The sequence below is a fragment of the Ranitomeya imitator genome, chromosome 5 (assembly GCF_032444005.1).
Source record: "Ranitomeya imitator isolate aRanImi1 chromosome 5, aRanImi1.pri, whole genome shotgun sequence".
In the NCBI taxonomy this organism is placed as follows: Eukaryota; Metazoa; Chordata; class Amphibia; order Anura; family Dendrobatidae; genus Ranitomeya; species Ranitomeya imitator.
In genome coordinates this window covers 232,071,166-232,086,596 of record NC_091286.1, presented here as the reverse complement: position 1 = coordinate 232,086,596, position 15,431 = coordinate 232,071,166, and the positions used below count along the sequence as shown (strand labels likewise).

Below are 15,431 nucleotides of genomic sequence, written 5' to 3'. Positions count from 1 at the left end.
ATTTCCTTCAAAGGTTGGTTACAATAGATGAGTGGAAATAAGTGAATGTCCTGAGGTCTTTCGGCTTGGTTGTCTGGTTTATGTGCAAAACCACTGAAACAGGATGTGTGTAAACCTGCAACCTAGAAAAATTATACATCTTGTATGAAGCCTATGTGGATCCAATCTATTTTTGCTTTATTGTAACTGTAATTTCTGTGGTATGTTGAAATATGCAATATTACTAAGAGAAACATCTCAATTTTATTTAGCAATCCTGTATCCAAGGCAGCATTAAAGGCAGGGGTGCTCTTTGTACCACACAGAGCTCCCACTCTAGATCAATTATTTTCTCTATTTGTTGGCTACAAACTAAAGGTGGCTTCAAATATAGTCACACACACAATAGTCCCAAATCATAACAATTCTAAAAGTAAGGCTACCGGTGCTAAAAGACCCGGGTTCCACATTCTATGGTTAGCATGCGAGGTTGCCCAAAAATTTGGCAACTTTTGATGTTTAGCAAGTTTTGGTGATGAGTTGTGATGCATGCCACTCTTAAGAAGAACCTCATTCTATAACAGGCGTGTGGCTCCTCATGAATTGGGCACCTCTGACCCCAGCTCGACCCAGTGGCTTTGTTGCAAATGTATATTAATTTCACAGTTTCACATCTACTGTATATCCCAAAAGTCTATTATCATAAACAGTATATTAATTGTAATACCACACATGAAGTTTATCTTATACATGTGTGGAATGCAATATCCAGTTTGTAGAATGTACTACTGGCAAGTTGAAAACTCATAGCACACACCCATACGGATAGTTTGGCACTTGCCATATGAGAAGGGTCATAGGTTTAAATGTATGAATCCACCAATCTGTGGCAGTGATTCTAAATGAAAATTGATTAATAGGGAAGCCTAAAGGATCTGTATGTAAGATATTTGGGCCACCAGTGTTTGAACCAAAAAGTACTTTTTGTACTATTGATTCCAATTTATTTGAATGCTTTCTGGACATTGTTGCACTCTATTTAGATTTCTTAAATCTTTTTCCCTCTTTTTTTTTTCTTCTAGCATGCTGACGTTGTTGCTGCACTTCTTTATAACTCTTTATTTGCTCAAAAAAAGAGGTAAATTCCAGCATCAGGGTCTTCCGTAGAAATCCAAAATTTTATTATGACAAAAATATTCCAAAAGGAAAAAAAAAATGCAACCATCACCACATAAAAAAATGTTAAAATACTAGTCAGATGAGTTTCGGATGCATGTCCTTAATCAATGCACGATAAAAAATGAACAGACGGCGTGTTTTGTCATATCCCGTTACTAACACATGGTGGGTTCAGACCAATCACAGCTCTACCTGAATCTGCCCAGTGAATACTAATTATACAGAATAAGAATAAATTCCCAAACTATTCATAATAATTAATTAGGTCTTGTCTAATCTTAATGTCTAGGGGAAGTCTAGACATAAAAATACTGTCCATAGATGGAGACAAACCTGCTCTCAATGATGTACCTTGCTGTTGCAGAAGAAAAAAAATCGCCATTAAAAGAAAAATAATTGTTTCAACCAAAATTCTGTTGCCATCAACATAAAGTTTTGTATTCCTACCACATATGTACTATTTTTATAGGTGGTTAGATTAGGTTTGTATAACTAGATCATGAGTGATAGATACCGTAGATAAAGGGCTAACTTCATGCGGTATCGAAATACAAGTGGTGGACCACTGAGTTTTATCCAAAGAGGAGATGACGTGTTTTGTATCCCTAATGTAACCAGGGAGATTAGTTGCCAATGGTTGTAGATATAAGTTTATCCACAGACAAAAAATTATCCAAGACTCCCTATCCCTGCCACATTAGGTCTTAAAGGAGGAAAAAATAAATTCTTGTGAGTCTTGGGGAAAGAATGGAAAATGGGGATGGTGGGAAATTCAACAAAAAGATCCTCTGATAATTTTTTACCTAGGGCTCCTATAGCTAATTCTTCAGATGGCAATCGTGACAATTTTTCTTGGAAAGTCACTGTTGGATTGTGATTCAATTTCTGATATACATTGGAGTCATTTGATATTAGCATATTCAATTTCTCATATAGTCCAGCATTCAATATTACAAAAGATCTGCCTTTATCTGCTTTTCTTATGAGGAGGTCAGAATTCTCTCAAGGCTTGTTGCACCGGTATAGTTAAATTATGAAATTTATATCCGTGGTTTGTTATATTCAGTTTTAGTGTAAGTAATTCTTCCTCAATAGTTTCCTGGAAAATGTCCAGAATGGGTGAGAATTAACCGGCTTTTTTTTTTTTTAAACGAACGATTGGTTAAATTATTTGTTGAATTGAAACACTTACTAAATGTTTTCAGTTCAAGAAGTGAATATTGTTCATCATAGATTCCGATTCTGTTGGTGTCATTCTCAAGAAAAACTTTCTGTAAAGGGGTCTCTAGGTTCTCATTCTGTTTATTACCCAAGAAATGGCAATGCAAGGTCAATGTTCTTACAAATTTATTGACATCTGATAGAGTTCTATAAATGTCAAATTTGTTCGTCGGAGAAAAGGTTAAACCTTTGAACAGTATTTTAATTTGTGCTGCTGTTCATGAATAATTAGACATATTGATTACTGTATTCTTCAAAGCCTCCTTTTTCATTGGGGATATCTTTTTGTGTTTCCTCCCACCCCACCTCCTTCTCTTTTGTTGTTTTTTGAGGATGATTGGGTCATATCATTTTCGTTGGATTTAAAATATCTCATATTTTGAGAGGTGTTTTTACAATTTGTATTCCATTGAAGATTATCCAAAAATGAATCAGAGACATTGTCAGAAACATTGTGCATTATCAAATGAAATATCAGTATCACTAAAACTGACTCTTAAAGGTGTCAAAATGAATGCGTCTTTTACTTCCCGGTTTAAGGATGGATTTGGAAGCAGTCTTCGATTTTATATGATTTCTTTTCCAAGTGTAGACCACATTTTGGATATAGTCTATATGATCTCACTCAAACTTAACTTTCTTGGTTGCCATAATCTGTACCTCTATTTTAGAAGTTTAATTTTTAATGGCCGTGTTCCAATCTTCATATCGATTTAAGGACACATAAGCCTGAAGAGATGACTTCAGTGTGAGAATGTCAGCTTTGGTAAATTCTAAAGATTTTTCCTCATATTTAATGATAAGTTTCATCAATTCGAAGGAACAGTTATCCAAAATAATGTTCCATTCTTTACTGAATTCCTCAAAAAAATGGTAGTAGCATTTATTTGATGTGTAGACCTCTTGGAATCATTTGTTTTTCCAAAAATGAGCTTAATGCGGTACTATCCCACCATATTTTAACTCTTTAATTAGTATACTTTCAAGAGTTCTCATGTGATTATCAAGTTCACTGGTTTGAACATAGAAAAAAATTAAAGCAGCTTTATTCTGTTTGAATGTATAATCTTCGTTATCTGTTATATTGCCAGTATTAGGTACCGCCATTGATGGTATTGGTGAGGGTTGCTTCAAATTATGATGTATTCAAAATATGGATTAAATTCAGTATATTTTGTTGGCTTAAAAAATGTCTACTAGCCATAAATATTGGGGAGCAAGACTGTACTCATAGAAATACAGAAGAAAACTCAGAGAAACCTTTTGGAAAATGAAAATGCAATTGCCAACACATATAAAGTGTTTAAATACAGATCAAGAGTGAATCATGTCCTCAATCATTATATGATCATTTTCACAAGGGTAACAGAAGCAAATGCACCACAAAATTTGTTGTGTGATTTCTCCTGAGTACGCCGATACCACAAATGTGGAGGAAAACTATTGTTTGGGCGCACGGCATGGTTTTGAAGCAGTGTCAGACTGTGGTGCTTAGGGCCCACCAGTATCCAACTCCAGGGCCCCACTTTTCAGCTAAATGCAAATGTCACATTATCCTCAATAACAAATTTATATAACAATGAACTGGGTAGATTGCTAAATGACTAAGATGCCGCCTTCGTCTGTACATATTGATTCATGTATATAGTGCCAAATACTGCTTATATAAGAGGGTGGTGAACAACTCTTGCAACAGGGGCCCACCGGAGGATTCTCCAGTTGTCCTGAGGGCCAGTCAGAGCCTGTTTGGAAGGGAAGGAGCGCCATTTGACTTTTGGGATACAAAATTGGCTTGAATCAATAGCCGATGTCATGTCGCGTTTGAAGAGCCCCTAGAGTGCCTAAACAGTAGAAACTCCCCACAAATTACCCCTGTTTTGGAAACTAGACACCTCAAGGACTTTACCTAGATGTCCAGCAAAAATGTTGTTTCAACCCAATTTTTTTTAATTTTCACAATGGTAACAGGTAGAGTTGAGCGACTTTTACTGTTTTAGGATCGAATCGGGTTTCGTGAAACCTGACTTTGTCAAAAGTCAGGTCGGGTGAAATCGGCCGATTATTTTGAAAAGTCGGGGGCCGAACGAAACACAAAACGCAATGCAAGTAAATGGGGAATCAAAGTCGGCAGTGAGTGGAGGACAGGAAAACACCTACAGTGCCCATTTTAATGCCAAAAACATCAATTCTTATTTCTTAAGCTTGTCAATCTTAATTTACTTCATAATAATAGTTAGGCATTGAAAACAGGAGGTCATTTGGCTAAAGTTGTGGGGGGGTAAGGCAGGCTCAAGATTTTCGTGGGCCCAGGAAACGCAGAATACGTCACGGCGGTGGAGCAGGGAGAAGTAAGTATTTAAACTTTGTAAGTGCTGTGATCCTGAGCAAGCAGAGGGGAACCACTCGTTGGCACTTGGCACTGGCACAGAGCCCCTCATAGTACGGTGGTGTGTTTGATGGCGGGTGGCGCCTCCCACTGCCAGAGACACTTTTGCGTACTATAAGGGGTACTGTGCCAGTGACGTCGCCAACAAGTATGCCCCCTATCTGATGAAGGAACCTGCACTTTCATCTGCACCTTCCTCTTTGTCCCCGTGTAAGGTGGTATAGTATGCGGGAAGGGGAACCTGACTTTCAGCAGGGTCAGATTCAGGCTGTGTAGAGTGAAAGGGGAATGTAGTGGTCTGGGTCAATGTACCAGCAGACTCATCTAGCAGTGGCTGGGCAATGGGCAGGATGAGGAGGAAACATAGATATAGGCCCAAATAATAAAGTAGGCTAAATGCAGCTCAAAATTGGTAACAGGACTAAACAGGCGGCCAAGCTTTGTTCAGTGGAGGACAACTGTAATGAGTGGTGCAGACACGGGTAGTAGGCCCAAAATAAAAAAGTAGGCTAAAAGCAGTTCAAAATTGGTAACAGGACTAAACAGGTGGCCTAGCTTTGTTCAGGGGAGGACAACTGTAATGAGTGGCGCAGACACGGTTAGTAGGTCCAAATACAAAGGTAGGCTAAAAGCAGTTCAAAATTGGTAACAGGACTAAACAGGCGGCATAGCTAGGTACTGGGGTGGGCTCCTCTGCTGAGTAGCCGACAGTGGTAGTAGGCGCAAAGTATTAACTGGTCAAAATGGAGGCCAGGGCCCCTGTATATTTTAGCTATCATCTATCATTTCAACAAATTTGTATTGGCAGTGCCATTGAAGGATTTAACAGCACAGACTACACAGTGGTGGAGCAGAGAGAGGTAAGTATTGCAAGTGGTAGAGCACTGTTTGAGCTGGGGGGAACACTCTCGTGGGTGGCGGTACTGGCACAGGGACCCTCATATTACGATGGTGTGTTTGACGTTGGTTGTGCACCACCACCGTCAGAGACATTTCATTGTACTATGAGGGACCCTGTGCCAGTGCTGTTGCTCAAGAGTGGGCGCACCCACCTGTCCAGGCAAACGGCATTCGCACGGGTGCTTGCACCAGGTGGTGACCACGGCCCTGTGGGGCGAGTCAGACCATTTAAGGAGGTATAAAAATGGCCTATGGTGGACATTCAGCAGCTGCAAATGGCGGAATTGGAGAAGTTAGTAAGAGGAGGCCAAAAGCAAGACATTTTTCAGGCAAGCTACGTGTCAGCAGGAGAAGGTGGAGCAAAATAATTTGAAATCCATGATTGGTTCATTTTAATGAAGGTTAGATCATCAACATTCTGGGTAGCCAGATGTGTCCTTTTTTCGGTCAGCACTGAAGACTCTTTCTGATAGCACACTAGCAGCTGGGCAAGCGAGCTCCTGTAATGCATATTCTACCAATTCAAAGGGGAATGACCTGTGAGGGAGAACATCCATAAGGGAGGAAAAGTAGTTCGTAACCATACTGGACAAATGCTGTCTCCTGTCACTTTGAATCGATGCAGCAGTACCTGTCGTGTCAGTGGTCATTGCGAAATCACTCCACAACCTGGTCATAAAACCCCTCTGTCCAACGCCACTTCGGATTTGTGCACCTCTAACACCTCTGCCATGTTGCCCGATACAGCTCGCGTGAGAACCGTCACCGCCGCTGTGTGCTGGGAATGCCTGAACCAAACGGTCTACAAGAGTTGCTTGTTTGGTAGCTAATATTTGCTCAAGGTTCTTATGTGGCATGATATTTTGTAATTTTCCTTTATATCGTGAATCCAGGAGGCAGGCCAACCAGTAATCGTCATCGGTCATCATTTTGATAATGCGGGGTCCCTTTTTAGGATACATAAGGCATACTCAGCCATGTGGGCCAATGTTCCAGGTGTCAATTCACTGCTTGTGCTGGGTTGAGGAGCACTTTCTTGCAAATCAACATCACTTGTGTCCCGCAAAAACCCTGTACCTGACCTTGCAATGCCACCAGTTTCTACTGCCCCCTGTGAAGCATCATCCTCCCATGAATATTCATCCCCATCATCCTCCTCCTCCTCCTTTTCGTCCACCACCTCATCCAGGAGAGTTCCCTGAGCAGACAATGGCTGACTGTCATGAAGGCTTCCTTCCTCCTCGGCTGCAGACGCCAGCTTCTTAATGTGCGTCAAACTTTGCATCAGCAGACGCATTAGTGGGATGCTCATGCTTATGATTGCGTCATCTGCACTTACCAGCCGTGTGCATTCCTCAAAACACTGAAGGACTTGACAGAGGTCTTGGAGCTTCGACCACTGCACACCAGACAACTCCATGTCTGCCATCCAACTGCCTGCCCATGTATGTGTATCCTTCCACAAATTAATTAAATAACAGCACGCCTCTGTTCGCACAGCCTCTGAACCATGTGCAGTGTGGAGTTCCACCTTGTTGCAACGTCGATTATTAGGCAGTGCTGGGGAAGATTCAGCAATCGCTGATGGTTCAGCATACGGCTGGAGTGTACGGGCAACCGGTGGATGTGCGAGCAAAGTCTTCGCACCTTCAGGAGCAGGGCTGGTAACTCCGGATAATTTATGAGGAAGTACTGCATCACCAGGTTCAAGGTGTGAGCCAGGCAAGGTATGTGTTTAAGTTCTGAAAGGGCTATGGCAGCCATAAAATTCCTTCCGTTATCACTGACTACCTTGCCTGCCTCAAGATGTACACTGCCCAGCCATGACTGTGTTTGTAGCTGCAAGTACTCAGCCAGTACTTCCGCAGTGTGTCTGTTGTCGCCCAAACACTTCATTTCTAACACAGCCTGCTGACACTTACCACTAGCTGTTCGATAATGGTACACCTCGTGTGCAACACTGGCAGCTGCGGATGGAGTGGTCATGCGACTGCGCTCTGTGGACGAGCTTTCGCTTCTAAAGGAGGATGAGGGGGAGGGGTGGTGAACGCCTACAGCCAACTGTTTCCTAGACTGTGGGTAGGCAGAACTGTACCACTTTGGCTGTCCCCTGTGGAACCTGCATCCACCACATTAACCCAGTGTGCCGTGATGGACACATAACGTCCCTGGCCATGCCTACTGGTCTATGCATCTGTTGTGAGGTGCACCTTTCTACTGACTGATTGCTTCAGTGCATGGACAATGCGGTCTTTGACATGCTGGTGGAGGGCTGGGATGGCTTTTCTCGCAAAGAAGTGACGACTGGGTAGGTCATAACGTGGTACTGCATAGGCCATCAGGGCTTTGAAAGCTTCACTTTCAACCAACTGGTAGGGCATCATCTCTAACGAGATTAGTCTAGCAATGTGGGCGTTCAAACCCTGTGTACGGATGAGAGGATGAGTACTTTCTTTTCCTAACGAGAGTCTCTTGTAGGGTGAGCTGGACTGGAGAGCTGCATATGGTGGAACTAGCGGTGGTGGTGGTGGTGGACATGGCGGATTGAGAGAGGGTTGGTGATGGTATTCTCGATGTTGGCCTACATACAGTGTTTCCTACCAATAACCTTGTGATTAATTGACTGCTTTGGCCTTGCGACGATACCTTCACATTTGCTGCTGATGGTGTCCTAACCGGTGGGCTTACAGTGAGGGAAGCAATGTAGCATTGATGACTACCTTCATTCTGAGCAGGTTCACCAATGGTACGGGACGTTTGGTAGTTAGTCCAGGCTTGCAAGTGCATGCTGATTAAATGTCTAAGCATGCACATTGTATTTAAATTTTGAAGATTCTTCCCTCTGCTAAAGGTCTTTGAGCATTTCTTACAGATAACTTTTGACTGATCATTCGGATCTTGGTTAAAAAATTGCAACACTGCACTCTTCCTTCTATGGAATACCTTTTCAGGCATTGCACGCTGGGCTACTTTCACCGGATGGCCACGCTGTCCTGAAACTGTTTTTGTTTTTGACAAACATTTTTGGCCTGATACGGGCCTGCCAGATGACAGCTGTTGCAATGTAGATGGCTGCTGCGGATCATCCTCCTCCGCTTCTGAGCTACTGGCAGCGGCACCCTCTTCCCCCAATGGCTGCCAATCTGGGTCAACAACTGGGCCATCTATCACCTCCTCTTCAATGTCATGTGCACCTTCCTCTGTGTCACCGTGTAAGGTGCTATAGCGTTCGGGACAGGGCACCATAGTCTCATCAGGGTCAGATTCTGGCTCCGTACACTGTGAGGGCAATGTAGTGATCTGAGTCAATGGAACAGCATTATAATGTAACCGTGCATCACTGCACTCCATGTCCGATTCATCTTGTAATGGGCAGTTAATAATTTCCCTTTCTAACCCAGGCACTGTATGTGTAAAGAGCTCAATAAAGTAACCTGTATTGTCACCTGACGCATCCTTCACTTTTGGTTTGGGTGAAGGACACAAGGAAATGACTTGTTCCTGACCAGGAGCTGTTGTGAATTCTGTGGTCAAGCTCCCTCCTTTGGTCATGAGTGGTACTTTGGCTGGTTCTGTCCATGAGCTTCATCTGGTGGATGTGAGTGGGGCTGCGGCTTCTGAGTTTCCTTCCTCAGGTGACGAGGTTAGGTCGTTAGGTGCTGCTCTATTTAACTCCACCTAGTTCTTTGTTCCTTGCCTCCAGTCAATGTTCCAGTATTGGTCTTGCTCTCTCCTGGATCGTCTTGTGGCCTGTCTGCCCTGCATAAGCTAAGTTCTGCTTGTGTTACTTTTGTTTGCTATTTTTTCTGTCCAGCTTGCTATATTGGTTTTTCTTGCTTGCTGGAAGCTCTGGGACGCAGAGGAAGCACCTCCGTGCCGTTAGTCGGTACGGAGGGTCTTTTTGCGCCCTCTGCGTGGTTGTTTGTAGGTTTTTGTGCTGACCGCAAAGCTATCTTTACTATCCTCGGTCTATTCAGTAAGTCGGGCCTCACTTTGCTAATACCTATTTCATCTCTGTGTTTGTATTTTCATCTTTACTCACAGTCATTATATGTGGGGGGCTGCCTTTTCCTTTGGGGAATTTCTCTGAGGCAAGGTAGGCTTATTTTTCTATCTTCAGGGCTAGCTAGTTTCTCAGGCTGTGCCCGAGGCGCCTAGGTCTGGTCAGGAGCGCTCCACGGCTACCTCTAGTGTGGTGTGACGTGATTAGGGATTGCGGTCAGCAGAGTTCCCACGTTTCAGAGCTCGTCCTATGTTGTTAGTAACTATCAGGTCACTTTGGGTGCTCTTAACCACCAGGTCCATTGTGTTTCTGACTCACCAGTTCATAACAGTACTGGAGGCCCAAAGTACTAATGCTTCTCAATAGAGGGAAAAGAGAATTTCTGAGACCATTTTTTTTTCTCTGCACTGTGTTTTGTCTTTCTTTTCCCCTAGACATTTGGGTGGTTCAGGACACAGGTGTTGTGATGGACATTAAAGGTCTATCTTCTTGTGTGGATCATCTCACTGCAAGAGTACAAAATATTCAAGACTTTGTGGTTCAGAATTCTATGTTAGAACCTAGAATTCCTATTCCTGATTTGTTTTCTGGAGATAGAGCTAAGTTTCTGAGTTTTAAAAATAATTGTAAACTATTTCTGGCTTTGAAACCCCGCTCCTCTGGTGACCCAGTTCAACAAGTTAAGATCATTATTTCTTTATTACGTGGCGACCCGCAAGACTGGGCATTTTCCCTTGCGCCAGGATATCCTGCATTATGTAATATTGATGCGTTTTTTCTGGCGCTCGGATTGCTTTATGATGAACCTAATTCAGTGGATCAGGCAGAGAAAAATTTGCTGGCTCTGTGTCAGGGTCAGGATGAGGTAGAGATATATTGTCAGAAGTTTAGGAAGTGGTCTGTGCTCACTCAATGGAATGAATGTGCGCTGGCAGCAATTTTCAGAAAGGGTCTCTCTGAAGCCCTTAAGGATGTTATGGTGGGATTTCCTATGCCTGCTGGTCTGAATGAGTCTATGTCTTTGGCCATAAAGATCGATCGACGCTTACGTGAGCGTAAAACTGTGCACCATTTGGCGGTATTATCTGAACATAAACCTGAGCCTATGCAATGTGATAGGACTTTGACCAGAGCTGAACGGCAAGAACACAGACGTCGGAATGGGCTGTGTTTTTACTGTGGTGATTCCACTCATGCTATTTCCGATTGTCCTAAGCGCACTAAGCGGTTCGCTAGGTCTGCCACCATTGGTACGGTACAGTCGAAATTTCTTTTGTCCATTACTCTGATCTGCTCTTTGTCGTCCTATTCTGTCATGGCATTTGTGGATTCAGGCGCTGCCCTGAATTTGATGGACTTGGAGTTTGCTAGGCGCTGTGGGTTTTTCTTGGAGCCCTTGCAGTATCCTATTCCACTGAGAGGAATTGATGCTACGCCTTTGGCCAAGAATAAGCCTCAGTACTGGACCCAACTGACCATGTGCATGGCTCCTGCGCACCATGAGGATATTCGCTTTTTGGTGTTGCATAATCTGCATGATGTGGTCGTGTTGGGGTTGCCATGGCTACAAGTCCATAACCCAGTATTAGATTGGAAATCTATGTCTGTGTCCAGCTGGGGTTGTCAGGGGGTGCATGGTGATGTTCCATTTCTGTCTGTTTCGTCATCCACCCCTTCTGAGGTCCCAGAGTTCTTGTCGGATTACCGGGATGTATTTGATGAGCCCAAGTCCAGTGCCCTACCTCCGCATAGGGATTGCGATTGTGCTATCAATTTGATTCCTGGTAGTAAGTTTCCTAAAGGTCGACTGTTTAATTTGTCTGTGCCTGAGCACGCCGCTATGCGAAGTTGCGTAAAGGAATCCTTGGAGAAGGGTCATATTCGCCCATCGTCGTCACCATTGGGAGCAGGGTTCTTTTTTGTGGCCAAGAAGGATGGTTCGCTGAGACCTTGTATTGATTACCGCCTTCTAAATAAAATCACAGTCAAATTTCAGTACCCCTTGCCGCTGCTGTCTGATTTGTTTGCTCGGATTAAGGGGGCTAGTTGGTTCACCAAGATAGATCTTCGTGGTGCGTATAATCTTGTGCGTATTAAACAGGGCGATGAATGGAAAACAGCATTTAATACGCCCGAGGGCCATTTTGAGTACCTGGTTATGCCATTCGGGCTTTCCAATGCTCCATCAGTATTTCAGTCCTTTATGCATGACATCTTCCGAGAGTACCTAGATAAATTCATGATTGTATACTTGGATGATATTTTGGTCTTCTCGGATGATTGGGAGTCTCACGTGAAGCAGGTTAGAATGGTGTTCCAGGTCCTGCGTGCTAATTCTTTGTTTGTGAAGCGGTCAAAGTGTCTCTTTGGTGTTCAGAAGGTTTCATTTTTGGGTTTCATTTTTTCCCCTTCTACTATCGAGATGGACCCTGTTAAAGTTCAGGCCATTTATGAGTGGACTCAACCAACATCTCTGAAGAGTCTTCCAAAGTTCCTGGGCTTTGCTAATTTTTATCGTCGCTTCATCAATAATTTTTCTAGTATTGCTAAACCTTTGACTGATTTAACCAAGAAGGGTGCTGATGTGGTCAATTGGTCTTCTGCTGCTGTGGAAGCTTTTCAGGAGTTGAAGCGTCGTTTTTCTTTTGCCCCTGTGTTGTGCCAGCCAGATGTTTCGCTCCCGTTCCAGGTCGAGGTTGATGCTTCTGAGATTGGAGCAGGGGCTGTTTTGTCGCAAAGAAGTTCTGATGGCTCGGTGATGAAACCATGTGCCTTCTTTTCCAGGAAGTTTTCGCCTGCTGAGCGTAATTATGATGTTGGCAATCGAGAGTTGCTGGCCATGAAGTGGGCATTCGAGGAGTGGCGTCATTGGCTTGAAGGAGCTAAGCATCGCATGGTGGTCTTGACTGATCACAAGAACTTGACTTATCTCGAGTCTGCTAAACGGTTGAATTCTAGACAGGCTCGTTGGTCGCTGTTTTTCTCCCGTTTTGACTTTGTGGTTTCATACCTTCCGGGCTCTAAGAATGTGAAGGTGGATGCCCTTTCTAGGAGTTTTGTGCCCGACTCTCCGGGTTTGCCTGAGCCGGCGGGTATTCTCAAAGAGGGGGAAATTTTGTCTGCCATATCCCCTGATTTGCGGCGGGTGCTGCAAAAATTTCAGGCTAATAGACCTGACCGTTGCCCAGCGGAGAAACTGTTTGTCCCTGATAAATGGACGAGTAGAGTTTTCTCTGAGGTTCATTGTTCGGTGTTGGCTGGTCATCCTGGAATCTTTGGTACCAGAGATTTGGTGGCTAGATCCTTTTGGTGGCCGTCTCTGGATGTGCGTTCGTTTGTGCAGAAATGTGGGATTTGTGCTCGGGCTAAGCCCTGCTGTTCTCGTGCCAGTGGGTTGCTTTTGCCCTTGCCGGTCCCGAAGAGGCCCTGGACACATATCTCTATGGATTTTATTTCGGATCTCCCCGTCTCTCAAAAGATGTCGGTCATTTGGGTGGTTTGTGATCGCTTCTCTAAGATGGTCCATTTAGTACCCTTGTCTAAATTGCCTTCCTCCTCTGATTTGGTGCCATTGTTTTTCCAACATGTGGTTCGTTTACATGGCATTCCGGAGAACATCGTTTCTGACAGAGGTTCCCAGTTTGTTGCGAGGTTTTGGCGAGCCTTTTGTGCTAGGATGGGCATTGATTTGTCTTTTTCCTCGGCTTTCCATCCTCAGACAAATGGTCAAACTGAACGAACCAATCAGACCTTGGAAACATATCTGAGATGTTTTGTTTCTGCTGATCAGGATGATTGGGTGTCCTTTTTGCCTTTGGCTGAGTTTGCCCTTAATAATCGGGCCAGCTCGGCTACTTTGGTTTCGCCGTTTTTCTGCAATTCTCGTTTCCATCCTCGTTTCTCTTCAGGGCAGGTTGAGTCTTCGGACTGTCCTGGTGTGGATACTGTGGTGGATAGGTTGCAGCAGATTTGGACTCATGTAGTGGACAATTTGACATTGTCCCAGGAGAAGGCTCAACGTTTCGCTAACCGCAGGCGCTGTGTGGGTCCCCGACTTCGTGTTGGGGATTTGGTTTGGTTGTCATCTCGTTATATTCCTATGAAAGTTTCCTCTCCTAAGTTTAAGCCTCGTTTCATTGGTCCGTATAGGATTTCTGAGGTTCTTAATCCTGTGTCTTTTCGTTTGACCCTTCCAGCTTCTTTTTCCATCCATAATGTATTCCATAGGTCATTGTTGCGGAGATACGTGGCACCTGTGGTTCCATCCGTTGATCCTCCTGCTCCGGTTTTGGTTAAGGGGGAGTTGGAGTATATAGTGGAAAAGATTTTGGATTCTCGTATTTAGAGACGGAAACTCCAGTACCTGGTTAAGTGGAAGGGTTATGGTCAGGTAAGATAATTCCTGGGTCTTTGCCTCTGATGTTCATGCTGCCGATCTGGTTCGTGCCTTTCATTTGGCTCATCCTGGTCGGCCTGGGGGCTCTGGTGAGGGTTCGGTGACCCCTCCTCAAGGGGGGGTACTGTTGTGAATTCTGTGGTCAAGCTCCCTCCTGTGGTCATGAGTGGTACTTCGGCTGGTTCTGTCCATGAGCTTCATCTGGTGGATGTGAGTGGGGCTGCGGCTTCTGAGTTTCCTTCCTCAGGTGACGAGGTTGGGTCGTTAGGTGCTGCTCTATTTAACTCCACCTAGTTCTTTGTTCCTTGCCTCCAGTCAATGTTCCAGTATTGGTCTTGCTCTCTCCTGGATCGTCTTGTGGCCTGTCTGCCCTGCATAAGCTAAGTTCTGCTTGTGTTACTTTTGTTTGCTATTTTTTCTGTCCAGCTTGCTATATTGGTTTTTCTTGCTTGCTGGAAGCTCTGGGACGCAGAGGAAGCACCTCCGTGCCGTTAGTCGGTACGGAGGATCTTTTTGTGCCCTCTGCGTGGTTGTTTGTAGGTTTTTGTGCTGACCGCAAAGCTATCTTTACTATCCTCGGTCTATTCAGTAAGTCGGGCCTCACTTTGCTAATACCTATTTCATCTCTGTGTTTGTATTTTCATCTTTACTCACAGTCATTATATGTGGGGGGCTGCCTTTTCCTTTGGGGAATTTCTCTGAGGCAAGGTAGGCTTATTTTTCTATCTTCAGGGCTAGCTAGTTTCTCAGGCTGTGCCTGAGGCGCCTAGGTCTGGTCAGGAGCGCTCCACGGCTACCTCTAGTGTGGTGTAATAGGATTAGGGATTGCAGTCAGCAGAGTTCCCACGTCTCAGAGCTCGTCCTATGTTGTTAGTAACTATCAGGTCACTTTGTGTGCTCTTAACCACCAGGTCCATTGTGTTTCTGAATCACCAGTTCATAACAGGGAGCATCCACTGATGACTCGTTGCTTTTATATTTGGAACTTTCTGAAGAGGAGGCGAAAGAGCTAGAGGCTGAGTCAGCAAGGAAAGCCAAAACTTTTTCCTGCTGCTCCGGCTTTAAAAGCCGTTTTCCTACTCCCAGATAAGGGAGCCTTTGAGGCTTTGTGTAGCCAGACTATGACGCTGGCTCAACACCTCCAGCCTTAGGTGCTATTGTGCTTTTGCCACTACCACCAGATGCTCCACCACCACCATCAGTACAGCTCACAACCACCGCCCACAGCCTCTTCCACCTGACTTCCTCATTGTTTGGAAAATCTAACCAAAATAACAACCGTTATATGGTACTATAAAACAAGGTAGAAGGTGTATAAACGTGTTGAGATTTTAAATCTCCCTTTTTTTGGGGGGAGACTGAACAAA

General features: G+C 44.2%; 1 protein-coding gene across 1 annotated transcript in view; it reads right to left on the bottom strand.

Annotated features, from left to right (window-relative positions):
• Positions 1 to 15,431, bottom strand: part of LOC138637364 (interleukin-20 receptor subunit alpha-like) — a 53,111-nt gene that overhangs the window by 18,845 nt on the left and 18,835 nt on the right. The window lies entirely within an intron of this gene.